Raw genomic sequence first — 26,259 nt, 5'->3', positions numbered from 1 at the left:
CTTGCGTTGGCATTTGAAGACGACCAGTGTAGTCTTCAGCACCAGCAATCAGCATTCTTGCAATCGGTGAGAAAACCACACCGATCTTCCGAAAGCATTGGTTTAGCGCCCGCTAACCGTCCAAGCGTGGCCACGGCAGACGAAAACGCAACGCAAGACATGTGTGCGTGGTTCTCTCCCGCGCCGACAGGGGGTTTCTCCACAGGGGTTGAGGGGTTTGATTGAGGTGCGTTCGTGTTAAACAATTTACGTGTTACGAAGATTACCTTACTCCCTCGAAACCGTTGCATCATTTCGCGCGAAGGCAAAGATCAAACTGTGTGGTTAAGATTGATCTTTCTTCGATTGGCTGTGATGGCGGGCTGATGTGCGTGAGTTCATTAAAAGTGAGCCTGGTCGGTCTGTCTCTTTTTGTTTTCGCAGATGAACGATAATCGTACGATCAAGGCTCGGAAACTCTGATGATGCACTGGGCATGGTGTACGGGCGGGAGATGATGCTATCGGAGCTGCCTGCATTAGTGGGATTAGCTTGCAAGGGAAGCTGATTTTGAGTTTGTAAAAAGTAACATTAATGAATGAGTTGGTGTTCATTTACTTCTGTTTCTTTTTTTTGTTTAATCACGGCTGTCGTCATCGAGTGCACAACGCTTTCGACGTTAATCGACGCGGCAACGTCCGGAACGAATGTCCGGCTCGAATCAATTTGTGGCATAAAGATGCGTCAACAGATGCAAATTGAGTCCACCCACTCGAGGTCGAGGTCGGATGGATGGAATAGGTGCAAGGAGTTCGTTATTTTAGCGTTGTTAGAGAAGATTGAACGATGAGCATCGTTGAAGAAAGAAAGCGTGGCCGTGTGTTGCGGAAGAGAAAACTCACATTTGCATATTGTTTGATGGCTAGATGTTAAGCTTTTACTTACATTCAATGTAGCATTTGTCTGAAAAATAGAAAAAAACTATATTACTTTTGTGGCAAATATTCGGCAAAATGTAAAACTATGTATCAAGCATAATAATACAAAATGTATCTAATACTAAATTGCATTATTCCGTGAATGATTTAACTTTATTCAAATAATTGTATAATTTAATTTGTTCGCAGATAAAATACAGTGTGTTAATTAAACTAAGCAAACAATCGTAGGTTCAATAAATTACAAACTTTTATGTTCACTTCTGTTCTCACAGAGCAAATTAGTAAACTAATTAGACTAAAATTTTATCATTTAAATTCCAAGCACACAGCGTAAAAGATCACAACAATCTAGATGATTGTTTTGGGGGGCAAAGCCTGACAAGTGGTTGACAAATCGCTGCCATGAAACAGTTGTACAGAGCTACACTGCCCACTGTCAACACATTCGTTAAAATAAAGTTGTTTTTCATTCTTGACGTTAACGGGTCCCGTAATCCCACAATTATGTGCTTTTCTTGCCTGCAGAAACAAAACCAAACAAAGTACAACCGAAAGAAAACTCAATCAAATCTAAAAAAACGCCAAAGTTTACCATTACCGGGACAAATTAAAATACTACCAAGGTGCATTGTTTGAGACGGTGGGAAAAAGGGGGGCCTGGTGTAACGGTGTAACAAAGAGGCTACAATTTGTTGTTGTTTTTTTGTTGATGATTATGCCGCCAAGTATGTGTGACCACATCAGCAGCAGAACAACAATTTAAGCCACAGCATGTCTGGCGCGTTACGTAGAATCCGCCGACAGTGCCATCCCTCAACACACGCTGATTAAGATGGGAGCAGTTAAGAAGGCAAAAGGCTAAACCGGCCCATGACCCGCTGAGCGGAAGGCTCCTCCGTGGTAAACAGCAGCGTGAGCTTACTTAGATGGACTGTAGCTCTCGCGTAATGGCTCGTCGGCTCGGTATGGGGTCAAGATTTGGCTGCAGTCACCGTCTCAGCGCTGATGCGTCTCGATGGGTGCAACAACAGCAGCAAAAAAGCCCCACGGATTGATGCGATCTAAGCATTTCTATACATTACGTTTGCATCGTGGTAACTCCAAGGGTGAGGGCAAATTTTCCCGCCCGATAAGCCCGAGATCGTTTTTAAAGCGGGTAGACAAATTTAAACCGCAAAAGAAGCAAACGTACAATCTCGTCGCGCTGTAGAATTTGTTTTTGCATACTTCCCGCACGAAGGGAAACCCCGTCAGCCACCCCCTGTTATCTGGCCAATCTTTACGGATCCATTCATCAGCACCGGGTGGTGAACTACACTTGCAACAGCACCATCACCAGTACCACCACTACCACGCACACAATGCACATGACGGCTCGCCGACAGTGCTCTACACCACGGACGCAAACGACCAGACGGTGAGTGAGTAATGATGTAACATCATGCACCGGACAGCCGGACGGTGCTGGGTCTGTGCTGGATGTGGTTTTTGGCACGGGTCGTTTTTATGCTAAAAACGTTAGCTAATAAAATAATGATCCTATTAAGATCGCGTTCACGATACGCTCCAGACGGGGGGTTTAGAGGTTGAGTACGACAGGAGAAGAGTGAAGACCGGAATGGTGGTAGGAAAACATGGCAGGAAAATGATGTTGAAGTGTTTTTTTGTCTTTGTTGCTGCAGATGCTGTGTCGGTGCACGTGTGCTGTATCGATTGCAGTAAAAATGCATCGAGTGTAGACAAGTGGTCGGGTAGACAATCCTAGTTGCGGTCAGTATTTGTGCTTATTTACGAAAGTTTGGTCGCATAATATCCAAACAAAACTGTCGGAATGTTAATGGGAGCTGGGAAAATGCAAACAACAAAATCAGAGCATCTTGGAATGTGGAAGATTTAATTTAAAAAACAGGTGGATTCTAGTAAAGATTTTCACACGTTCCCTCATACTCTTTCCTGAGTGTGTAAGGCATGACATCACATTCAGTATGTTACGATAGTCGATATAGCGACACAAAGAGCCAGGAATATAAAAAAAAAGGACTGGATGTATAAAACACTCTTGGAATTTCCCACAATACGACTCATATTTTACATTACAGAAGTTGAAAAGTTCTGCCATGCTGGAGAAAGATACAATAAAGTGTATTGGTACATACGTTGAAATAGTATATCACTCAGTTACTATTGTTCTCTTTGAAATTGATTGCAGATTGGAGCCATGAAAACAGTATTAGTGAATTAGAAGGTAGCAAATTCGAGAGATTTTTCGGATAAGATTGGTAAAAATGTCCTTAAAATGGTGGGCTCATACCCTCTACATAAGAGAGATTGCAGATTAAAGTTGATTGTAAATTATGTTAAGTGATATTTGTTGCCAAACAAAAACAAAAATTGCGTTTATTAAAAAAAAATCAAGATCTAGCAAATACAAACTTTTGAATGAGGTTATTATGGGAATTCTATTCCTTTACAAAGAAAATTTTCTTGCAGTGTTGTAACTCATAAAAGCATGTTATAAATACTTTGGAAAATGTTATATGAAAGCAAAGCATAAATCACTAAATTTCTATTAAACCATCCCACTGTCATCCCAAATCATCCCAGTATCTTAGTATATTGCAAACATTAGCATTTCAAGCTGTATAACACGAATTCAGACGGTTTTTGCATATTGTACTTTAGACTTTCCAAAGCTGATATGACTTTCGAAAAAATCCAAAAATATACTTGCTGTTTTTTCCAAACTTAGTTTGGGCCTTCTCTCTTAAGCTCTCAATACGTTTTTGGCTATGTTAATTGTCTGAAATGCCAAAGAAAATGGAAATTGATGACATGTTCTTTTGTGCCGCTCAAAGTTAAGCATGATATCAAATAAAGTTGTTTTAAATTTAGCATTTGCCTGTTTGTGTTTTGCTCACACATAATACCTGTCCATTTTTGCACACCGGCAAATTTAGTGGTTGGATTAAATTACTGTCTCTGTTCCTTGCACATACACGCACGATTGCGTCAATAATGGGCATTTCGAGAAACGATTTATTCAACACAACACAACCTAATGAAATCATCAATCATGCTCCCCCCCCCCGCGCAAGTGTAGCTTCCCCTCACTCTTTTTCACAAGAGAAAGAAACGAATCAAAACGAGCAAACAGCAAACGCTTGTCTCCGGGTGACACAAACCAACCCTAAAATGACCACCGACAACCGAAAAACCCGTGGCTGTCAACGAAGCAGCCATGGTCGATCCATCGGACCTGTCTATTTCCGTTATGATTCATACGTTCGACGTGGACCAACACGGTACTAAACCCTCTAATTTGGCTCATAATTCCAGCCCGCCTCTTGGCTAGCGCCGCTCCATAAACGTATGATTTTCGTTCGTAATCGCATCCTGCATGGTCGGGAGTGCGCAAAAACCGCGGGCGCAGAAAAAGGTGCGACAAGCGTAACGCATCATCATCATCAGCAACAGCATCGCCAGATTGGTGCAGCTTGTGGCTGGGAGTTCCGCGACATGGAACCGGTGAATTCTTGTGCGTTGAATCGTACCGAAACGGTGGACTACGCAGGCAAGCAACCCTCATCATCGTACGGGAAAGAAAACGATGACATGCGGGTCTCCGGATCTTGGCTCACACCACGGAGGAGGAGGTTCCAATCGGAACACGACGCTTTCTTGGAGCGATTAAACGCTTTTGTTTTGATTAAAAGTTCTCATTCCCACTGGTCGCGGAGTTCGGGGCTTTGGGGCGGAGGAGTTCAGGCATTGGAGGAGGGCAGAAAATTGAAAACGAAGGTCTGGAGGAAACCCACGGGAACCTTGCGAAAGGGATATAAAAAATTGCAACAAATGTGGAGGATGATGATGATGGATTTGTTAATTGAAAACGTCGCACGGTGCAGATAGCGACCTGCACGGTGGCGGCTTTTCCATCTGTCTTCTAATGAGGACGCGTCTTCCGTTTTGTCAGCAGCGTGCGGTGGGCTGACACATGCGATAAAAAGGTTGATGTATTGCAGAGGCGCTCGCCATCGTACTGCTGCTGCTGCTGCGGTTAAGTAATTGCGGCACGCCAAATCTGTAAGTGCTCTTATAAAAGGTGGAAAAGTTTAGGAAAGTATGTCAATGTGCTTCTTCACTCAGTGAGAAGCAGCTCCAAGCAAGCTTAATCCATTTTGATGTACTAAGAGTTGAAAAAATAACCTGAGCTGCAGGCAAGCTCCCGAAGGTGAATCAGTACATCCGTTGTGTCAAACCGTGTATGATGTTCTACTACCTGGGGCGTGCACACCTAAAAATTTCCGTAACTAATGGTTTGAGCCAGCAGACAGCTCGAGACAAGTACGACTCAGAGGAAGTAGGAGGAAACAAAATAACACAACAGTGAAATAAAAAGTTGAAGAATAACTGTTGTTTTTTCAGTTCTGCCAGGTGTTCACGTCTAGCTTGGGGAAGGTACACGTGTACCGGTGGCCCCATTTCTTCCGCGATAAAGCGTCTCGAGCGTGCGTTCCCGCGCGGCAAAGCGCATTAGGTCACTCCCGGGAGTGCGCATTCTGACAGCTATTACAGGTTCGTGTGGCTCACACGCTGCGTGATGCCGAATTAATTGAGAACGCTTCTTGCCAGCGTCGAAGCCATCTGTCGAAGTACGCAGTGCCAATGACCCTGTTTTTTTTCCTTTCCTTCTGTTGGTCTCTCGATCGTCTGGTTGGATCGTCAGTCACGAAGGAATGATGCTGCCGATGTTGCGTAACGCTCCATTCTCGTGCGGGACTGGCGCATGTCGTACCTCTGGTGATCGATGGGATGTTGCTACCTGGGGAGGGGAAGGCATGCCCAGAAAACAAGGGCACATACGCGCACGCATGTGAACATTTTAGAGAGTAAACGTGTCGCAGTTTAACGGATTCCCGAGTCCGGGATGATCCGTTGTTTTTGGCTCGTTGTTGTGGGATGCAAAAGACAAGGTATATTAATGAGTTTGGGAATCGGACAGGCTCGCTCGCCCAATTTACTGCTCCCCCAACGTGTTTCGCGAAGGAACTAAACAGTAAAACCACTTGATTGAGCATTTCATCTTGCTTAAAATGGTGCCCCGGTAGCTAACGAATATCTACGATGCGCTGCTCACCAATAAACAGTGCTGCATGTCACTATAAATTAGCTCGCCATTTTTAACGGTTCGGGGCAGTTGTTTATGTTTGACCCACCGTAGCGCCGTCGAGAACGGAAGCTTCTGTTTGTTTATTTTTCCCTCCCCCAACCTCTCCCACGGGAGTTGGGGATAAAAATGGCCCAAAACCGAAAAATGATGCTCGGTAAACATTTATCATTCGGCGGTTAGGTTTGATTGCTTTTGGGGCTAGAGTGAAGATGAAACGATAGAGCTGCCCATTTGTGGGAAACAGTGTTGGGGAATTTTTATAGCCTATCAACGGTCCATCCTACGGTTGCCGGACGGCTCGTTCGTTTGGAAATGGGTAAAACAAATCAATAAATGAACTCTGCGGTCGTTTTGAAACTTGGGGTTTGAAGTTTGAAATTTTAATGTGAATTGAGTTGATTAGCATGGTGAAATGGAGTCTACCGAGTGTGGGGCCCATCATTAGCAGCTAATCAACAGCAGGAAGATTCCGTTGATGAGTTGGTTAATAATATTGAATGATGGTTTGACATTTATTAGCGCATAAAATATGTGATGATCTTGCGAGTGATATGAAAATGAAAAGGTCAGCAAATGGTCCATGATAGCTTGATCTGAAATGTGGTGAACAAATAGCATAGACTCCATTTAAACTGTTCGAGCATAAAAACATTAACTATTTCTACTTACATTGATTAGGTGAACGTTTAATAACTTTAAAAAAAGTTAAAGTTAAGGATTAAGTTCAGTGAAGTAGTACAGTAATGGTAAGGTATTAAGGAAATGGAAAAGTTTTTAATAAAGAAACTAATCAAGAACAGTGCAGACTCTTAATATGTTCATTTCTGCAAAGCTGTTTGGGTCTGTAGAATCGATTAGTTATCAGCACACTAGAGAAGACAAAAAATTAAACATTGTAAAGGCGTCAGTCCCGGAAGAGCTTTGTAACAAACCATTTATAACAGATACACCGTTATAAACCTTATATTGTATCAATATTTCGAATTTTAATATCCAGTTTCTATGCGAGTTATATTCCTAAGTATCGGAAATAGAAAATTGTTCTTTACAAATCAACACAATAAAGATCAAAACGTTTTTCATCTCAGTGTAGCATGATTTCAAATCAACCTTTACCGTTGTTGATTGGAAACATTGTTTCCTTATATGTGAACAATAAAAAATACACATTACCATTTAAGATCCATCACCATTAGAGGATGATTTATCGGCCAACAATGTTTTTCTTTAATCCATCTCCCTCCCCCCCCCCCCCCCAAAAAAAACCTATAATATTCCAATTTTTCCACCGCAATCCCGTTATGATTTAATTACACCGGGACTGGCATTAGCTCGTTAATAGTCGTTGTAATCCGGCCGTACATTAAAAGCAGATCATACACATTGTACAATTCCACGGATTAGCCTTGCGGTCACGGCTCATCTGTTCCGTAATCGGGCATACACGCGAGAAGGTTCGGTGGTACAGGATGGCCCACACAGGGTAGAAACGGCATGCGGGACCCCATATTCGCCTCATCAGCATATCGGATCGAAAACTGCCTCGAAAACACGATTCCTCTAAAACCACTCAGTCTCGTGTGGTCGCCTGGCCGTTTTTTCCCCACTTCGAGCGGAGGTCAAACAAGCCGGCTCGTGATCGTGCCAACTGGACTGGATCTCGTCCCTCGTAAGCGTTGGTGCAGCATCGGTAGTTCTCACATCGGTAGGAGCCATCACTTTGAAGGGGGCTCCCTAAAGGTGGGATGGAAAACCCTTGCAAGCAAACTACTCATTAGCATTGCTTTCAATTATACAACCACCAACATCAGCACCGGCAGCATCCCCGGATGGAGAAATGTTTCGGTACGTGCAATTGTTATGCACGATGGTGTAGAGCGGGACACCCGCGCACACTGACGGGCCAGCCGCAAGCGTCGAAACAGTGTTTACCCAATTGATTAGGCCAACCTGGTAACGTCTGCCTGCCTGCCTGTCTGCCTACCAGGTGCTTCACGGAAGACGAAGGGCCGCACAATTGCCATCGCACAGCGACAACCGGTGGTTTCGATTTCATCAAACATACACGATCTCACTTTCGAAACGCCATCCTTCAAGCCGTGGTGAAGGGCTCTCCGCACGATTGGGCGGAGGGCAGCAGGCGCATCTTCACCCGGTAGGATGCTATCGATTGCGCTCGCCGGATTGGCACGCCACGGTTTTCGGAGCTGTCCGAGGTGATCCGACCGATTTGACCCGACCCGACGGCGACCACTGTGGGCCGTGTGTTTGTGATGTCGGCCGCTTTGGCGGCTCCCGGGGTTTGACTCGGGGTGAAAGGCAGCAGCGTTCGATCAGTTCGGCGGTGAGGTCAATGAGAATTAACACCGGCGCGGGCCCTAATGAGAGGATGGGTGGATTTGGCGCTGGTATGATCGGCGTTAATCTATGTTGGCGCTGGTGCGCACGTACGCCCAGCCGCGCTTGTCGATAATTTACGGGTTCTTTGGACGAGCGAGGCCGAAAGGCTTGGAAAGGAAGATCAGCTGAGTGCGATTTATTGCTAGCGAAAACGCCAACAAAATGCCTTGGTATGGGTTTTGTTTTTTTTTGGAGCGGGATCTTGATCGGTGTGCCACGGCTAGCACTTAATTACCTCATTAAAGGATAGCTTAAGCGCCGGTACAAGTCCTGCGGCGCAGGTTGGACCACTGCAGTCGGTCGCTTAAGGAAGTGTTGGAGAAAGTGCTGGCAAACCGCGCACGGGAAGGAGCGGTTTCGCAACAGCGTTGAACAATGTTGGCGATTCAATTTCAGATAAAACTTACCCATCCCATCGCAATGAGGAATTGTATGCAAAAAGAGTAATCGAGCGCCAAACATGTAGGACGTGTGAGAGGAGCACTGGGGACGCTGCTTTCCGCGGTTTGGGCGATGATTTATGGGTGAAAAGAGCTCGTCGCGCGATTGTTACCAGGGTGCTGGTGAACTATTTATCTTCATTAGGCGGACAGGAAGATGGCAGATTCCCAACAAAGACCTCCATGGCATGGGACCGAGCGGTGGAAGCTTTTGGCAAACTGGGCATGTTGTTTCAATTCATCATGTTGTCGTGATGGCGTTAAGGCGCGCGTGATTCATGTACTTTCAAATCGAATGATGAAATTGAGTTTGTTACTGGAACTCCACTTCGATAGGCCATAAAAGGACGATGCCAATTAGCGTCGCTGGTGCTTCTTGATTAGAATGCAAGAAAGCATGACAGTGCTGCTTAGGCTAAGAATGATTGAGGCAACGGCATCTATTAATATCGTATGGAAGCTTTCCTGCTTATAAGCTGCTCCAGTTTTGATGGTTTGCTTTTGTTGTTTATTTCTCTTACACGTGCACGCAGATACACACACACATACACACACACACACATAATCCAATGTTCCAGCTGAACAAGGATACTACTGTAGCTGTAGATCAAGTACCGTTTTTAACCTGTGGGTATAAAGAGCAAGATTAATTGTGTGTAGTTTACACACCCGTTGGATGCAATAAATCACTCCCGAATCACCCGCCAATGACGCAGCTCTTAGCGCTGTTCCCTTCCGTTCCGCTGCGGCTCCAGCTTAACGCAACGCTAAGCACCGCCGGCCGACCGTTTCGTGCGACGAAAGTTCACACCGATGGCGGGCCACTCAACGCCAACGATGAGGGTGATCTCGGGTGTGTGTTGTCTAGGGGGTGTCCCGGTGTCGTGGTGATCGAACGATATGTAGCACCGTTCGTGTACTACGAGCTGCAGCGAGAGCTATTGCTGTCCCCCCAATCAATGACTCCCGGTTGTGTTCCACTGGCATCGGGGGATTCGGTGACGTTGTGTAATGGGGAGTACTCACATGTAGCAGCAGCAGAATCCTATTGGAAGTGTGTGCTGAGTGCGTGAAATCTGGTGTGCCACGATTGGAGCTCCGAGGTGACCACTTGAGAACGATAACATCTTGAGCGATCTTAGACACAAGGGGACAACTGACAGGGCGATCTACTGCAATCGCTGGGTGTTTCGTGGATTAGGTGATCGGTTGAAAATTGTTTTGTATTATTTATTGGGTACCTTACTGGTGGCGTCTGGAGTGATGCATGCACACGCCACCAAGATCGGGTTGCGTGAATCGATAATGCTACGCTAAAGGGCGGCCACATTACAACGCATAATGTGTCGGAGATGGCTTCAAATTACATGTGTTATTGTTATTTGATATAGAGAGCGCCGTTACAGCTCGTGCGATAAACATATGTTTCTTAATGTTTCCTTTCTCATCCGCGTCCGATTGAAACGCGTGTCTTGCTTTGCATAAAGTGTCAATCTCGTTTAACGCGAGCACGGTGAGCGAGTTAAATAACCCCGTGTAAAAAGAAACCACGAACAAAATTACGTAAAAGATAGTACAAATTTATTGTTGCATTATTGCGATTATGATTGCCACACTAAAATGCAACCTTCGCCACCCAACGCAGCGGAGAGTTTAAATTAAATTTCACATAATAAGTTCACTTCACGATTAACAATACTGGCGCGTATTTTCCCACTAAAAGCTAGGAAAAGGAGCAGCCCCTTAGCGTCAGATAAGAGTAAACCGCGCAGCTGGCAGAGATCGAGCGCCCAAGCGGTCCCATTTTCGAAAGTTGTCCACACGGATTAATGCCAAAAAGCAGCCGCGCGTTCGGGCCCGTTAAAAATCGAACCGGATGACATCGTGTTTTCGTGTTTCGATTTCATTGTTGGTTTCGTTGCGCGTTGCATTAATGCAAATAGCAAAACCAGAAATTGATCCACTGACACTCTAACCTAATTTGCCCGATAGCCTCGGCGCCCATTGCTCAGATGTATTGGCAAACGGCGCCTGTGTGTGTGCGACGCGTTGCGAACTTCAACTTCCCGGGGTATGTGTTGCCCTTTCCGTCGTCTTCTTTCTTTACCGTGAGCGGTTAATTTACATTTGACCCATGCCACACACTTCCCCTCTGGACCATCATTCCCTTTCACATCTTTTGCTATGCTTTTTTTTCAACCATACTTCCGATTCTCGTTTCCTCTCGCTCTCCAGACCGTCCCCGCAAATCGCAAGCAAGCAACGACGGAAGCATTTAAACGATAAAGCCACCACATCGAATCATAACTCTTTTACTTCCACGGGCACAGTCTTGATGTGTGTGTGTGTGTGTGTCAATGAATGAAAGGGTTGGGAAGTTTTGTGAAACGGAAACCGCGTAGCAAAACCCACTTTTAAACCGCGCACTGCACTGTCTTCGGAAAGATCATCACCGTCACCGACGTATCACACCGCGCTCCGTTCGGGACTTCCTGACGCGTGAAGTGATCGGTGGCGTGACGAAGAACTTTTCCTCCGCCCTCCCCGCTCCCCTCCTATTTCCGGTCCCGATCGCGTTGCCGGGTGCGTCTTTCGAAAGGGCATTGTTTGCGTACGCGAGTCAGCAAATTGCTGACGTCCCTTGGAGCGCGAATATCACACGTGGGGTAGCACCGAACCGAAGCCCTTTCCCAAAACCCCGCGGGGCGGGGGTTGAATGAAGCTTTGTCGGTGGGCAAGAGCAATGCAAATATAGCATTTGCTTGATGCTTTGTCTTGCTGGTGTTGGCGACCCGTTGGCGACAGTTGCAAGTTGCGAGGCTATTTGCCTACCGAGTGTCGCTCATCGAGCGTATGGTAATGATGGTAAAGGAAGGAAACACTTGCATTCTAAGTAGGAAGTGTATTTAAGTAATTTTCGTTTTAAAAATAGCATCAGCACACTTTACTAATTTATTGTGTTTTTTTCGTGAAGAACACAAGAAATGAGCTATTTTAAACTATGCTGGTAACGTATCTATGGTTGTAGAGCTTTGTTGTTTCAAAAATGAACCTAAAAATGAAAATGAGTCAGGAGATTTGTACAGTCACAACTCCCAAGTATTGTACGACTCGTAAATCTTTAAATTGGTTAAAAATGGAATAACTGTTGCAAGGGAAACTTAAGCTTTCCTACAATTTCTTGTAGAATTGAATCAGACTGATCAAAGTAATTAAAATAATCATTCTGATTCGCAAGTTCATTAAATTAAAAATGCACAACACTTGCTAAGATTAAATAGAGTTGAAAATTTGAAATTGTTTCTAATGTTATAACGTCAAACTATTCAATTAAATGCTCATTAAAGTCTTAACCTGCCACCAGAACATCTTCCCCTGTCTGAGCGGCACAGTTTAGAAAGGCATTTGCAATGAAACACTGGTACACGAGCTACGACCATAGTGCCTATTCTTGTGCATCCATAAATTTGCTGACGCAAACCATGACGCATATCGTATATTATTCTCTGCTGGAAGATGGATGCAATGCTCCTTTCCCATACCGGCTCCGTTCTGAACACGTCATCAGCACCATAATCTTTCGGTATTAACGGCTCCCAGTCACCGGCAGAGACGCGTTTGTGCAACTGCACTTTTTTCCCTCATTTATTTCCGTTCACGCTGGGGAAGTTGCTGAGTTTTAAAAGCCGGAGGCCAAATTTATGATTCATCAACCATTCTGTGCCACCCGTACGATGCATTGGATAGAGGCTGTTGTTTGGAAAAGTATTTGTTTTCGATTTGAAACAGGAACTAGCGTACAGTGAGACAATGTAAACGGGGGAAGAGATGGTAATTTTAGATGAGGGTGACATTCCTTCCGCTAGGCTAATGGATTGGAAGGTAAGCGGGGCGCATACACATGATCGCGATAGGGAGAAGAAAGAACATTTCAAAAGAGTAAAAATAAACACAACTGTAGGAAGAGAAAAGTGTGTGAAGGCAGGAGTGTGTGTGAGTGAAATTGGAATTTATTTTGGTAACCTCAAAGTTCAAGAGCAATTTCCAAAAGCTGGAATGAACATACTCAACCACGTCGAGTTGATTGGAAATGACACTCGGTGCCATGTTCGGGCGGTGTGTTCGGTGTCGGTAAACAGTTGTCGTTTCCTTTTCCAGATGATTGTTGAAAAGGTCAAATTAAAACGTTTTTTCGTTGATTCGTTTCTAATTAATTCCGTTTTTGTTGGTTGTTTTATGTAACTAATTGCTCGCTGTTTTAAATTGAGCCAGTGTCCAGTTGTCAGTTCAATGCTGTCCGATTAATAAAGCGTTTCTGCTATCATAGGTTTCATTTCGCATTTGCACACACCCGTCATAATGATTTTTATATTTCTTCGAAACCCCTTTTTACAGGGGTAAAGGAGGAGGCACAGATTAAAACATTCATCTCACCCTTCGGACAAGCCTTACGGGTAACGGAATGAAGTGTCAAGCTGTTGATAGTGCTGAGAAAGTTAGCCCGCAGGAGGAGTGGCGAGCTCGCGCCTGTGCTAGAGGAGTATTAATATCAGTTGATCGGGAGGGCACGCCGGGGACCGTGCTCACTATCAAAAAACTCCTTCAACACTGGCTCAAGATCATAAATTATACGATTTGTGTTTAGCACAGTCGAACACTCCTGGTCACGTTAACACCGGTCGCGACTGAATCGCGCCGGGAGTCGCTCATTCCGATGCCAACTTCCAGTGGAAGTGATCTTCGGCGGGAAGAGCGCGCCACAAACGCGTGATATCGTGATCTTGCCCGGGTTTGTTTTTCATTTTCTTTCCCTTTCCTTCTCACACTCTCTCGCTGCTAGTCTCGTCTCTGTTTGTCCCTTCATTCCCTAAGGGTCTTCACCGTAAGGTTCGTGAAAGTGAGAGTTCCGTGGCGGTGTTTATTTTCGGACCCGCCTGCACCAGGGGTCAGACCGCAGCCTCCCTCCCTTCCATGCCCGGACAACCCGGAGCGTGCGCTACGCCACCGCTGGACGGACGTAATTAAGCATGCGCCACAAAACGCACTCGGTGTCGTTTTATGATGCGGCCACGCCGCAATACGGCGGAAGACGGAAGAAAAACACACGGGAGATGAGGTGATTTGAGGGTTTATGGTTGAATGAAACAAAATCGAAAGTTATGGCAGCCGGGATGGATGGATTCCCTTTTTTGTGCCGGATCGAACTCGAGTCGATCATCTCCGTCGGTTTCTTGGTATGTGCGCGCGGTGAACTTTCGTTCGAGAACGGGCTGGTGTTGGTTTCTTTTACGCGTTCCTAATGAAACACGCATTGATTTCCGTTGCGGTGCGGTTTTTTGTTGCTGCTGCTGCTGCTGCTACGTTGCGGCTTGCTTTCTTTATCGATGGCGTGTCAAAACACGAATCAATCGGCTTTGAAAACGTCGATAGCCATTTCCCGTAGGGTGCACGTGTGCGTGATGTTCGCGTGGTGCAGTGTTTTCCATGTGGATCTATCAGATTGTGTGCAGTGGATCAACATCGTTATGGATGCGTACCGTTTTGTTTGAGCGTGGTTAAAATGTATTCAAACATGATAGACGATTGAATCGTAAAGTTGTGAAGATGGTGTCTAGGATTTATTTATGGGGAACTGGTATTACAATGTATCTTAATATCACAACGAAAAATGCATAATGATTAAAATTAACCGTTGAGCCTTGCATACAAAAATAATATCCTTTTGTTTAGGAACAAAAGCATTTAAGCAAAAACACTAGAAATAAATTTTAGTTATTAGTTTTGCTATCTAAAATGATCTATAAGTAACGTAACGAACTTAAATATCAACCTAATTAACTAATTAATGATACGCAACCCCGGTAGTACACGTGTTGTTTTGTATTCATTTTGCATCATCATAACATCGAAGATAACAAATAACAACTAACTGTTCATTTTAATTCAAACTTTAATGGTTATTTTCTACGAAAACTGCTGGAAAAACAAACCACCCCGACATGATCGCTATGAGTCAATAAATAGCGAGTAACATCCATCCATATTCTTACGTCGCCATCGATGATGGATTGGACAGCTCTCGCTCGGTTATTCATCAATCACGTTCGCCGATCATTGCAGTGCGAGAAAAGAAACGCAAGCTTCCAAAATCGGAAAATCAAAAACATGATCTACAACACTCGACTACAACGCATCGGGCCAACGTTTGACTGCGGAGGTCTGCCCGCTTTCATCATCCCGTCCCATCCTTCAGCCTTCAGGGCGTCGCATCGCCCAACTTTCTCGCCCATTGTATAATTTCGGACACCGATTCCACCACAGCCATCCTAACGATTGCCATCAAATTTTATCGATTCTGATTAATGTATCTCGCGCACAGGGTGGAATCTTCGACCTGGGGCCGGAAGATCGGTTGCATAAGGAGGCGATGCGATCGCAATCGAGGCCCGGGCGCCAGGCGGAACTGGTGGTTATTCGATTGGTACAATTTCAGTTGGAATTGCAGCCCTACCCTACCTCACAGCTGGCCCTTTTGACCGATTGGACCGAAGGGTATCGAATTGTTGATCGGGTGTGCTTGTTTTGCCCGTTCGTTCGTTGGCGCTTTGTGTTTGTTGCGCATTGCGAAGCAGTAAAAGTCCTTCGCTTTGGGTCGATCGGGCCGAGAACAGCGACCGGGGTTCCCGCGTGCCCGCGAGAAAAGCGACCGATGATTTGGATATCGACGTTCGCTAATCTTGCGTGAATCTTCTTCCTTCCTGTGTGTCGGAACGGTGTGCCCAGAGCAGGGCAGGTTCGCTTTGTGTTCGCGCACTTCTTCCGGTGCGCACGGTGCTTGACACCGTTCCGCGCGGGGAGGGAAGGAAGGGCCCCGTGGCTGTCTAATCGTCCGGACGATTAGTGGAAAATTTAGCTTCCCCCGTTCGGGCGGCCGGCTGGCGATCGCTCGCGGAAGCGGAGATGGCAGACCGGGGTTTGTCGGGAAGACCCAAACGAACGATTAATTGATTGCATGACAAATTACTTCCCTCCCGGTGAGATGTCCCAGAATGTCGGCGATCGATCGATCGGGCCCGGATCATTCGTGCTCTGTGTCGGTGTGGTTTGGCAAGATTGAGCCAAGATTGAGATATCGGCATATCCGGCTGGAGTGTATTCGCTGCTCCAGCCTCCGAACCCCCGGCGGTAGTTTTTGCTTTGCTTTTCTAACCACCTAAACCGTTCGTCCCGGCCGGTGTTGCAGTTTCGTGCCGATCTGTTGCCCCCGTTCCCTCACTGGTGGTAAAGGGCTACGGTGTAGAATTACCTGCCGCACGTTCGCAGGCATTCGTAGCCGCGGCGGTCCGTGGGTTTCTCTAAACGTGACTTCTTGAAGCGAAGGCTCTCACGGTTTTCGGTTCGCGGGTAACGCGTATGCAACACGATACCGGCGACCGGTTGCGGTGGAAATTCAATGCGCTGCGTGGCGTAACGAGGTGCCGGGAGGGGTGGTAGATGGGGAGCGAATGACACATTACGGTCCGTCTAACATTTGGACCACGATTGACGCACGTTTGGTGCGAGCGGGCTGGAATGGATGGCTTCGTGTGCCAAAAGGGCCGCAACAGGGGCCTGGGTATGCGAGTTTTACTTTTCATTTTGTGCAACGCGCAAATTAAAGTAAACAAATGCAGTAGATAGTCACGTGCGGTCGTGAAATTAGAAAGATTGTTTATTTTTGACATCTTTTATTTGTTGGTTTACATGCCTTAGAGGCCGTTTAGAGGACACATTGAGTAAAGCCGTGTGATATAGAATGATAACTGCACTCCGATTCGAGCTTTCCACTAGGAAAGGCCTGTGGGCTGCTCCAAATATCGTATGAATTAAAGTTCAAGCTTTTCTATATAATTTTAGAGACTAAAAGAAGTTCTTTTCTAAGACTGTAAATTCAACGAACTAAGCACAGATTTGACTAAGCACAGGGAAAGGATTTGTTGAGAGTGTTTTCTGTGCTGCAGTATAGCTGAAGTCAATGAGTACTGGACAGGTCAGTAGTACAAGACACATTGGAACATAACTTTGAATGTTGATTACTTATATATTATAATTATGTGAAACATTTCAAATACAGTGTTTTCTTAAAAGTAGAAAAACTTTGGAGAACTTAATCTTACCTCAGATTGCGGTGTGTTCATTCAACTTTTTCTGCTAACATCCCGTACCTTTTAATAACCTTTCTAAAGCTTCCTCCTGTAAAGAAATAAAGAAAAAAAAGTTAATTTCTATCAAATAAAACTCCCATGAAAAACATTGCTGTTTAAATTTTATTTTTAAATATATACAGACAATACACAATTAAATTACGAAAAACATAAAAAACAAGCAAAAACCACTAAACGTATGATCAAACATAACAGAACATATAAAGCGTGGAAAAAACCGCGGACAGCGTTTCCTCCAATTGTGCTGGGAAAATTGTGACAACGAAAAACGGGTTCCGTAGTAAATCCGGTAAGCTTCACCCAAAACCGAAACCAGCGTCTGCAGCCCGCACAGCAATGGCCAACAATCGCACGCAGCGCAAAAACGTTCGCAGTGTTTGTTTGTAAGGGGCCAGCGGAAAAAAGGCGATGGAAAACAATAGGAAATAATCAGCTTTTTCCTTCCTTTTTCGCTCACACGTTTGCAAGTGGCGTGTGGTGTGCGTGCAAAGAAGTCGACTGGGAACGATGTGTTTGCCCGGTGCGGGTGATGTAAACACTTCCAAAATCACATTTTCTGATTACTTCATTTACGAACGAGTGGGGGCGATTCAAAGCCCCCAGCGGCTGGCGAGTAAATTGCAGCGTGCCGCGTAGTGGTGTTTAAAGAACTGACCGTGGGTGTGATGCTTGAGCGGATGTTGGGATGCGGAGGATCGGAGGAAGGTGAGGTGAAAACGGTACCAGAAAACCTTCACTTTCATCTTTCTTCTTTCCTCGGTTTACTGCCCGCTCGCCCCCCTAGGGCAAGGTTCACCCGGGATGACAGGCGGATGGTGGAAATTGCTTAAACGAGCCAGGGCACCAGGGCTGCAGCTCGTCGTAAGGTCCGGGAAAATTATAGTGATGGGGCAGTGGTCGGACCCGGCTGCTCCAGTCCCCTGATGGAAGCTGAAGCCTCCGAAAAGTACAGGGCCTTTGTTTTGGGGTAGTGTTGAAAAGCATGTTACAGACACGGGTAGGGCAGGCATTTAGAGTTTCCCCGAAAGGTGGAACTGTGGTAGGTTGCCCAATTTCAGCGATAAGCACGACAAAGTGTTCAAATAAATATAGTGACAGGTTGAGTAGTATGGCACCAAATTGTATGCCTCATCGATAGTAATGTGCACCGATAAAGAATCAGGAAAATCGACATACAGCGGGACCGTGTTCCGGGACCTCCACGGACTGGCGCGGATCATTATCGGCTAAGGGATATACGATGAAGGTAAATCTACGCGATCGCTACCGGAGGTCCACCATTTTCTGGAAGCCTTGCGTCAGCGATCCCGATGTCGTTCAAGCTCGCGCCAGAGCCGGTGGGTTCCCAGGTGGGCGATAAGTATGATCATTAACCACCTTGTTGATTACTCCCACAATCGATATTAGGTTAGCAATCCAGAGCCGGCAGTGTAGTGTGTTAGCGGTCTCGTTAGCGGAAGAGAAAAATAGCACCGAAGGCTAAACGGGACGGCCTGGGATGGCCGTCGCAGAGGGAGAGGAATTAGAAAGGTGGACTGGCACCGGGTACTCCACTTCTGGAGCGGGTGAGTGAATTAGACAAGAGCGAGCAAATGATAGCTTTCATCGATGCCCGGCAGTTTGGGATTTGTTGTTACGGTTTTGCTTAAATGATTGTTTTGATAATATTGTGCGCTGTTTGGGGCCACCATGTTTTGGATTGAATTAGAAATTTATAGTACTCTGCTATGTTGAATGTATTTACAACATTGCAACTCAAAGCGTGAGATAATGTCCAAACAAGTTCGATTGTTCAACAGATGTTGGAAAATAAAGCTAAATAAAATGTACCCTAAGATACTGCAGAAATCCTGGTCACGGCACCATTTCTTTGTTTCTTGAAGTGATCACTATTAAGAAAAGTATAACCACGCATGAGTAACTTGTCTCTTTTTGTGTTTGCTGTGGTAATGCTGATGTAGGTTCGTAAACATTCTTCCACAAGCAAACCCGTTCGTGAGCCTACTTATTGCGCCATCTCATCGAACCGTAGCCGTGGCGAAGGGCGATCTGTTTTCAAAATTAAATCACCCATCTAAACTAAAGCATGAATGAGTTGCGGACTTCCACTAGCACCTTCAACGGCGTACAAGACGATTCCCTTCCTCGAAACGGTACCCCAACACTTTGGCGGTTCCGGATGTCCAGTATTCGTTACGCACAAGGCACTCTACGATTGATGAAAACTTCAAACTTTTATTGGAAACAAGCGATCGTGTGAGGGAGGCTTTAAATGAAACTTTCTGGAAGAATTCATGCAAAAAAAGCCTCTTTTCAAGAGAAATTAGATCTCGCTGTACGAAAAACCACACTCATTCCGTTGCGTGTGCGTCGTGTTTGTGAGTAAAACTTGTCGACTGTGTTTTGCGAAACGTTTCCCGCGGCTCTCCGCACATTTGCGATACGTCTTCAGGGAGAAATGAAGGAAAAGGAAAAAAAACCCACTGGACAGCAAGCTGGTGTGTTTGAGAGTTATTGAATGTGCTACCCCCTGAAGCGAGGGTGGAAAAGGTTCGCTAGCGATCGAGCCGGAGCGGTGAAAATCGTAATTTCATCGCATCACTACGGTTCGATTAACGATAAACAAAGTTGTCACGACTTTTCGCCGCTGCCGCTGCCGGCAGGGCGAAAATCGAACCGATCCTTCTTTGGAAGAGAAAGAGGGAACAAACGTGTGTGTGTGTGTCGAGAGCGCGCGCCATTGGAACGCATCCGTTCCGGGTGCGGCTAAGAGCGAAGGCTATGCGCTAGGCGCCCATGCTCTCGAAAGTGTAGCGTGACATGCTCGAGGGGTCCTCTTGTATTTCTGTGGTCCGTCCCAAAAATAGTTCCGGTGACGATCGTGAACCAGTGTGCTTGAGGGAGTGAGGGAGGACAGGGACAGTGTAATGTGCTCCCCCACATTGGTGGTTTATTGTGTGGCGCAGGGTAATGATCGTTCGTACCACCATTATGAGGACCGAAAAAGTGGTTTGCCAAGTGGCGACCGAAGGCAAAGACGCTCGCTTGTCGGTCCCTTTGGCAAACCGATCCTTACACTGTTCCCCAAAACATAAAACAGAGAGCAATGGTATGAGACAGTTTAGAATTCATTACGGGACACTCATGTTTGCCCTGCAAACCAAGCACACCGGAGGCTACGACAGAGTGCTTGTACTACCACCACCACCAGCAACTCTGCCAGCCGGAGGTAAATAAATTCGACGGTTTAATATTCGTACATGATTTAATTATGCGCCTTTATCGGGTGCATTTCGTGACTGGCACCGGTGGAACAAAGCGAAGAGTGTGCCATAATTTCCCAGGAATGTCGCACGACTTGCCAACACGAGGTTAGATAGCTCGAGAGAAATGTTGCTGTTTGAGTTCTCCAGGAGGAAGTCGTAGTTGTTGTGAGGGCACTTTTCACTGCCATGCAAACTTAGGCCCCTTGGGTTAGGGTAAGCTAGGTTGGTGGCTGTATATTGATCTGAAAATTGAAGAATCAATTGCAAGCCTGATACTTATTCGAAGATGTTAAGCGTGGCAAATAGTATAACTCATTGCAGTATAAACCCATCGAAAGTGTAACGTTAGCCGTACGTTGGTCAACAAAGCACACAGTACAAAGCAAATTCGTGGTCAAACAATGATTTCTTGGTGTAGATAATATGCTACCCAACTCTATTGGAGCACCGGTCATAAAGTAAGAGTCCCCCCAAAGTCCGAAAACGGGTCCATTAAAAACGACGACTGCAGGAAGTTGTCCGGCGATTACTGTTTGCCTGCGGCACTCGCGTGAAGAAACGCAAAACGGGCCGCCCTCTTGTGTGGCTGTGTATCTCTTTTTTTGTGTCCTCCGGTACATGATCCTCTTGTGTCGGACTGTCCAAAGTCTGCAGGAGAAATTGTCCACGGAAGGTTTGGATTTTTTTTTCAGGCAGTGATGGCAAACAGCAAAGCGGAGTAGTGTTTTGTAGCTGTGAGTAGTCCCGTGTTGGGTAGCGTAAGGTAGCCGCCGAGTCAGTCGCCCAGCCAATACCGGGCCCTTTGTCGGTTGTGCCCCGGTCTCCCACCTCAGATCGGGTCGTGTTGTTTTCTTGGACCCCTAATAAGGGCACGCGGAATAGCAAGGACCATTACGATGAGTCGCTACCAGTCGACGGCTGGTGGTGGCTGGAGACTTGCAATTTACGCCCCGCGCAAGTGAGTTCGTTCGGGCGTGATCGTTACAGAAGCCACAGACGACATCATCATCATCGTCAGCCGTGCTGGGTACGGATGGGTCCAGGTTGAGGGTACCGTCGCAGATGCGCACGCGTATGGAGATGATGGGTCGACCACCTTCGATGCGTCCACTTTCTCGACGCTCAATTTACGGACATTGCAACCCGACCGATGGCGTATTTTTTTTATTGGGTGCTCCGAGCGCTGTGATTGAAGCACGTGACTCACTGCCGGGCTTGGTTGGGCAGTGGTCGTTACCAGGACGGGTCAGTCCTGGAATGCACGCAATAGAAATTGGTTGTTGGCGGTGGCGGCAGGAGGAGTCAGCGCCATACATGATGATGATTATTAGCTTTGCTCTGTGCGTGTCGTGAATCTGGAGAAGAATATATTTTTTCCTTTCTTTAACACAACAAAACTACCATTTGCTCTTTGTGCGAGTTTTGCGAAATCATAAATTGACACACACACTCACTGAGTGGTCGTGATGGCTGAAACATTCAGCGATGAGCTCGAACGTGAATTTAGACATTAATGTCGCGAAATGTCTCGAAGGTTATGGCATCCTTTTTTTACGGACGCGCATTAGTTTTATGCGAATTTTAAGCAGTTCCACTAAGCTATCCACTTTTCTTGGTTGCCGTAGAGCACACATAGGGCATGAGAAAGATCTCAAAAGATCACTGGAGACAACCGATGACAGTGCCCAGATATGGCCACATGTTTTCGCCTCAGTTTAAGCAATCAGCGAAGCGTCATCTTTGGTCGCTATCTAACTTCCACTCCGCTCCGTGTCTAAGCCATTTGTGTCCGATGACAAGCGGAAGGCGCACTGCTGCCCGGAGGGCATATCGAAATATGACACCGGAGTCCGACCCAGGCACCGGTAAGGCTCGGGCAGCCCGTCAGTCCACCCTCGACCGTGTTCGTTCGTGAGCGAGAAAACTCGGAAGTGTTTACCGACTGCAGGCGGTTACATATCGTTACGGCGGGCTGTAGTGAAAGATGCTTCGGAATGGAGTGGAATAAAATGGTCTTTTACTTTCAGCACTGCGCGACAGAATTGGCGTTCTTCGCGCGGACCTTAAACACTTAACCGGTTGGGGTCAGCTCAAGGCAGGCGCATCACCACAGTGCGGGCTGGCAAACGGTTTTTTTTTTCGCCGATCGGGGAAGATGATGTGCGGGAACTTCAATCGCCGTTTCGGTAGGGTTTGTTTGGAGTTCGTCGCGGCAGAGTCGTGATATCAATTTTGGTTGCAGTCTGGTAGACTTGAGAATAATATTCAATTCAACGAACGAGCGCGTCGACCCTTGGGAAACTTGGGTTGTTGTGGGAAAATTGATTTTGTTTTTTCCGTATAATAAGACGATTTGTTTAACATGGCGACATTAGACGGTGTGGGTCAGCTCGAAAAAGGGAAGAAAGGACCGTAGAAAGGCGATTATTATTTTTGACATTCGAGCGCAAAAAAAAGGGTAAAGTTGAGAGGGTGGACAAACTTTCTACTGCTTTGGTGGTGTTTCCGGGGGAGGCGAATTTATTTTTGCAAAAGTGGTACACAATGAAAGTAGTTCCCAAATAAGGCTTTGTTGATCCATTATTGAATTCAAAACCTCCGTATAAAATATTGAAATGGGACACGGGAAGAAAAAGATGATGCTTCAAAGTAAATCTCTTAATTGCCATGAGTTGATGCATAAAAAGTAAGCAGTCTCAATGAAACGATGCAACCTTCTCTTGCGCTTCTGCTACAGCGTCTTTACTATCCGCCGCCAAGACCATCTGCTAAGCCAGATTATTTAAAATTAATAGTAACCATCCTGCTTAAGCAATATTAAGTGCACCCTAATAAGAAGGTCACCGGAGCAGCAGCCACGACGACCCGAATCGGCAGAAATTACAACCGTTCGGCAATGGCGTGACAGGAAGTGCTCTTTTTGTTCTTCTGCTTCTTCGTCTGCTCTCAGCTCGACTCTTGGTTGGAGGCTACTTTTAAGAAGCGTTCAATGGTGGACTTCACGCACCTTCTCTTCCCCACACCAGCACAACGGGGACGGCTGAGAACCGGGAGCCCGCAGCACAATTGCGTATCGTGCCCGCGCGAAGAAAGGAGGGAAAAGCTGTGAAATCTAATTAAAGATCAATTATAATCCCTTTAACTTGATGAGAGCTTGGGCAGTGGGGGGGTGGACGTGTTAGGTGGCTCCGCTTAGCTCGTGCGCTGAGTGAACGTCGCTTCGAAAGGCGTTGCGCGTGTACGTACGTTTTACAAAAATTGTAAAGAGAGATCGTGCCCGGGTAAAGGTCGATCGAATTTATTAAATTGCCACCTTTCGAAGGTGTGTATGTGTGCAAAAGATCGCGTCACGTCACGTGCGTAGGTTGGCTGGTGGGTATGCAAATGGCTTGTGCGGCAAGATGCAATCGCTCTTACACAAGGACGCCCTATATTTGGGAAAACGCTTGTGTACCGGAACGAATTCGCACAGGGTTGTGGACGGGATGTGTTCGAGATCCGAAATGGCTGGTGCGCGAATCGATCGAGGTTGCGATTAGCAATGGGATTGTAAAGCTCGGACCCGAATACTTCAGGCACCCGTGCCGCATTCGGATTAAGCGTCGATCAAAGGCGGAAATGAACAAATCGAGGCCTGGTTCGCTAAATGACGGTCGGCGGGCCAATTTTGGGAGACCCGAAACAAAATTTCACTCAAATCGCAACATTGATGTCTAAATTAGTATACCTATCGCCAGGTACGGTCATTGCGTGTCCTACTCGCTATCCTCATCAGGTTCAGCAAGGCAGCAGTTTGTGAAACTTTTGGATTTTGTCCCAAAATTCCTCCAAATCATTACAATGTTAACCCCGTACAACACGGTGTGCTCCGTGGAAGGAGTGTGAGCAACCGTTGGGCAAATCACATATGGGTGTTCGTGTCATAAACCGCCATCAAACATGGGCAGCATGGGCCACTCACTTGCTAGCGATATCTACACAGCATTGGCCGATGGCAAATATTGCCGATGCGTAATCGAATCGGCTCATCAAGCAATTCAAATTGTATATTTTTTGCTCCTTCCCGTACCAGCTCCTGAATGAACGATTGATTGGGACGGCGAAGCGAGGAAAGATAGAGAGAAACGAAACTACGCAAACGTGAACCGCCGTTGTTTGGTTCGATGATGAGTGTTTTTGTAGCCCCACGGGCTTGATTGGTCGATTTCTTTGTGGTGATTTGAGGATCAGTATGCTTCCTTAATGTTAAGGTTTTAGTTGCGGGTAGAAAACAAAGCTGATGTATTTATAGTTCACTTATAGCTGAATTATTGGTTGATTAATATTGATTACCGCGAGGGTTAGAGCATGCGGGAAAAAATAAGGTTAGCAGATGGGAGAATGAGAATCCTAAGAAGCGATCGTGGTGTGGTTGTTTTACCTTGAAGCTCTGATCAAAATCATTGCAAAAGAAAAAAAAGTTGCTGTTACGTTGTGTGTATGAAACGGTTACTTAGTTTATTAGGTAGAAAAATAAGTTTTTGATGTAGAAGCATGTATTTTAAAAGAAAGTTTCTATTTGAAATTATTATTTACATATATGCTTTATGATAGATGTTTGAAATCTTTGTATCTGTATCGGATGTATCGGTTTTACATATTTCGCTTATTATTGCTATGATGCAAGTTTGATATTGATTTTAGTAATAATTTACCTATAGTTTTACACATTTTTGAGCTCTTACGATATACTTATCACTTTTTTATGAGTTATTTTTCAAATTTAATTTTAAATATTTTTTTCATCGTTTATGATTGTATTGTTTGATTTGTTTCTCTTATTAAACATTTCTTTATAGTGATATTCCATGCAGAAAATAGTGGTTTGAGTGGCTGCTTATTGATCTTGAGATCTCCTTAACCGATTAATAGAATTCTAGTTCTTTGAAGTATGTAAAATTCAATTTTGTTCATACATCAACGCTAGCAACTTGCTATTGTACCCAATAGTTCACTTCTAATGAGCAAAAACTAAAATTCAATCCACCGTTCCGTAACAAATCGTTCACGAGATAGATAGCTTTGGGATACCACACGAAGAAAAAATCTTACAATCAACAGCATATTCATCGCACACACATATGCAATAACTCCTCGCAATAACAAAAACGATGCCCAACCGGGGGGGAGGGGAGGGGGGATCTTTAAACATGTTGCTTTTTTCTCTATCTCTCATGGCTCACATACTTTGTGAGATTCGCCAGCTCTGGTGTGCGATTGTTCTCATCCCCAATCATCACTCCCCTGTGTTGGTCAAAGGGAACAAAAGGGAATGATGAAGAGAGGGGCAAAGGAGGGGTAAAAGGAGGGGCGTGTGGATATGGAGCGAAAGGAGGAAAAGCTCACTTGCCGACAAACACGCAAAGACGCAAGGCTGCTTTCGTAATGATGATTATGAGGAAGATTATGATCGATTTACGGCTTTCTTCCCAGCTTTCTTCACGTCGGTTGCCCTCTCGCCTCCACAGTGTGTGTGTGTGTGTCTCGTGCGAGAGCGTCTTCGGCGTCGCCGAATGCGCGTGGTGTCTTCCGTCTCCGAAAGCGTCTCCCATGCAATGAGCGCTATGGAATTGTGATGCTACAATTTAACTCGCCTCACAGCAGACAGGGGACGGTGCGGTAGGAGCGTGCGGATCAAAAGAGAAGGTAGTTGAGAAGCTACTCGTGGGGGAGACTGTTGGGCGCTACCGACACCGAGGTGCGCAGGTGAACATGTGACCGGTGTAAAAGAAAGGAAAAACTCGACGGAACTGAACGCAGCAAACACCGAGAGGGTCAGTCGGTGATTGGGTTGGGTAAGTGCACTTTACCGAACCGCTT

At 45.8% G+C, this 26,259-nt stretch overlaps 1 protein-coding gene across 2 annotated transcripts in view; it reads right to left on the bottom strand.

Annotated features, from left to right (window-relative positions):
* The window catches only part of LOC1277181 (mucin-17), an 87,856-nt gene that overhangs the window by 43,208 nt on the left and 18,389 nt on the right, over positions 1-26,259 (bottom strand). For both annotated transcript variants that reach the window (XM_061641822.1, XM_061641821.1), the window contains exons 3-4: positions 17,087-17,162; positions 925-942 (exon numbers count right to left, since the gene is read on the bottom strand). The gene's annotated coding sequence lies outside the window, so the exon portion shown is untranslated. The remainder of the gene's footprint in view (positions 1-924; positions 943-17,086; positions 17,163-26,259) is intronic.

Source organism: Anopheles gambiae, chromosome 2 (genome assembly GCF_943734735.2).
Source record: "Anopheles gambiae chromosome 2, idAnoGambNW_F1_1, whole genome shotgun sequence".
NCBI classification, from domain to species: Eukaryota; Metazoa; Arthropoda; class Insecta; order Diptera; family Culicidae; genus Anopheles; species Anopheles gambiae.
This window is presented reverse-complemented; position numbering and strand designations above follow the sequence as displayed.